Source organism: Pan troglodytes, chromosome 18 (assembly GCF_028858775.2).
Source record: "Pan troglodytes isolate AG18354 chromosome 18, NHGRI_mPanTro3-v2.0_pri, whole genome shotgun sequence".
NCBI classification, from domain to species: domain Eukaryota; kingdom Metazoa; phylum Chordata; class Mammalia; order Primates; family Hominidae; genus Pan; species Pan troglodytes.
In genome coordinates, this window is record NC_072416.2 from 15,524,504 (window position 1) to 15,527,664 (window position 3,161).

The window sequence follows — 3,161 nt, forward strand, 5'->3', positions numbered from 1 at the left end:
GAGACGGGGTTTCACCATATTGGCCAGGCTGGTTTCGAACTCCTGACCTCAGGTGATCTGCCTGCCTTGGCCTCCCAAAGTGCTGGGATTACAGGTGTGAGCCACTGTGCCCAGTCAGTTTTTCGTAATTTTGGTAGAGATGGGGTTTCACCCTCTTGGCCAGGCTCTGGTCTCGAACTCCTGGCCTCAGATGATCCACCTGCCTCGGCCTCCCAAAATGCTGGGATTACAGAGAGGTACTTTCTTGCTGACCCTGGAGACCCACCAGAATCTGGTCCTCCCAATGCGATGATCAGCAGAATCACTTATAGGGCTTTTAAAAAAGAGCATTCTGGTTCTAGTGAACATGATGTTCTCTTGTCTACTTGGCATCTGTTTAAAAACAGTTCTCCCTTCTTCTGCTGGCAACAGGATACTTATTTCTTGGGGAAACTCATTTTGTCTGATTTAGGTGGAGTCGGTACCGATATCTCTACCACAGGCATGTACACATGGCTCAGGTCTTACCTATCAGAGAGCTATATTCTTCTGCCTACTGATTGGCTCAAAGATGGGCATGTGACCCAAGCTGGACCAATCATATATCTCTCAGAGACTTCTGCTGAAACTACCAGGAAAAAGGTATGCCCAATCTTTGAAGATAATGAATGTAAAGACAAGGCAATAATGGAGCTGCTGTGGACAATTATTTCATCATGTGCAGAGCCCATGAATGGAACCAACGGGGCTTATCATGATAAGAGAGCCAGGAGAGGGAGGGGAGAGACGGAATCCTGAAGGCAGCATTTGATTCCCTGGATCTAGCCAGGTCTACCTTGAGCCTTCAGTTTTGTGAACTAGTAAGTCCTCCTTCCTTTTTTTTTTTCTTTTTATAGCTTAAGTTAATTTCATTTGAGTTTCTGTCATCTTAGAACAAAACAGTTTGTATTAACACACTATTCTCATGAACACCCTGGGTCACTGGATCAGATATGATGACTTTTAAACTTTAGAATACATACAATTTAAACAGAGGACAGAGTGCGGTGACTCACACCTGTAATCCCGGTACTTTGAGAGGTGGAGGTGGGCAGATCACTTGAGGCCAGGAGTTCAAGACCAGCTTGGCCAACATGGTGAAAACCCTTCTCTACTAAAAATACAAAAAAAATTAGCCAGACATGGTGGATCACAACTGTAGTCCCAGCTACTGGGGAGGGTGAGGCAGGAGAATCACTTGAATCCGGGAGGTGGAGGTTGCAGTGAGCCGAGATCGCACCACTGCACTCCACCCTGGGTGACAGAGCAAGACTCTGTTTCCAAAAAAAATAAAAAATAAAAAATAAAAAATAAAAAAATAAACAGAGGGCATTTTAAAATGCTGATTTCCGGGTCTTTCCCAGAAATTCTGATTTAGAAGGATAGAGTTCAGGAATCTTCATTTAGCAAGCATTCCAGATGATTCTGTTGTAAGATCACACTTTGAAAATCACAGAATTAGAGCATCCTCCTAGGCCACAACTTCATAACGAAGAAAGGTGGATAATTGTTGTGTGCCTTCTATGAGCCACACCCCTTGGCTATGTTATCTACTTACCTCATTTAATCCCCAGAACAAGAGGTCCCCAAAAAGAATTAGATATCTCCTTTTAGAGGAGTGAAGCACCTGCTGCTGAAATTTGGGGGCAAATAACTGGAGTAGGCCTGCTGGGAACAGGACTTGTTAAAAGAACTATGTCTGGAAGGCTGTGGTCCAAGGCCATTTTTGCCGGCTATAAGTGGGGTCTCCGGGACTAATGGGAGCACACAGCTCTTCTTAAAACTGAAGGCGTTTATGCCCTAGATGAAACAGAATTCTATTTGGGCAAGAGATGCACTTATGTATACAAAGCAAAGAACAACACAGTGACTCCTGGAGGCAAACCAAACAAAACCAGAGTAATCTGGGGAAAGGTAACTTGGGCCCACGGAAACAGTGGCATGGTTCATGCCAAATTCTGATGCAATCTTCCTGCTAAGGCTATTGGACACAGAATATGAGTGATGCTGTACCCCTCAATAAACTAATGAAAAGTCAATAGATATATGTGGATTTGTGCTCTTGTTAAAAAAAAATATATCTCCCTTTAGATTTGCACAATGATTTTGGATCAAAGTACAGCAGCAATTCTATTCTTAACATGGACAGATAGAGGCAAGAAATAAAAGAATCCCCCACATCTTCATTGATTTTTCATTTCCAGATGTTAATAATTCCAAGGGTAAATGTAGCTAGGAGAACTTAATTAATTTCTTAAATAAAACCTACTTGTCTTATACATGTGAGCAAGAGAAGGTAATGTATGTTTCAGTAAAAAGAATCATTAGTAGGTTACAGAGTCTGAGTAGTAAATACTATAGTTCAAGTTGTGAGAAACTGTCATTACATCACCCTGATTGGAATCATCCTGTTTTGTGAAAATGTGGAGCTAGACCTTTCCACAGCTGGTCTTGGATCAACAGTCTTTGTGCTTTTTGTTTCTGGTTTAAGTTTATGAGAATAATTGCCTGTGGCTGGGTGCAGTGGCTCAAGCCTGTAATCCCAGCACATTGGCAGGCTGAGGTGGACAGATCACGTGAGTCCAGCCTGGCCAACTTGGTGAAACCGTGTCTCAACAAAAAATACAAGAATTAGTTGGGTGTGGTGGTGTGTGCCTGTAGTCCCAGCTACTCAGGAGGCTGTGGCAGGAGGATTGCTTGGGCCTGGGAGGCAGAGGTTGCAGTGATCTGAGATTGAGCCACTGCATTCCAGCCTGGGCAATAGAGCCAGACCCCATCCCAAAATGGAGTTCTTCAGAAGAAGGCCCTGAGATGAGGATTTACCTGCAGTTGATTTTTTTTTTTTTTTTTGAGACAGAGTTTTGTTCTTGTTGCCCAGGCTGGAGTGCAATGGCACAGCCTCGGCTCACTGCAACCTCCGCCTCCTGGGTTCAAGTGATTCTCCTGCTTCAGCCTTCCAAGTAGCTGGGATTACAGGCACATGCCACCATGCCTGGCTAATTTTTTTGTATTTTCAGTAGAGACAGGGTTTCACCATTTTGGCCAGCCTGGTCTCAAACTTCTGACCTCAGGTGATATGCCTGCCTCGGCCTCCCAAAGTGTTGGGATTACAGGCATGAGCCACTGTGCCTGGCCACAGTTGA

At 44.1% G+C, this 3,161-nt stretch overlaps 1 pseudogene; it reads left to right on the forward strand.

The window, feature by feature from the left end:
- The first annotated feature begins 860 nt into the window (after nt 1-860).
- LOC107968689 (large ribosomal subunit protein eL33-like) lies at nt 861-2,046 on the forward strand (annotated as a pseudogene).
- Nucleotides 2,047-3,161: the final 1,115 nt, after the last annotated feature.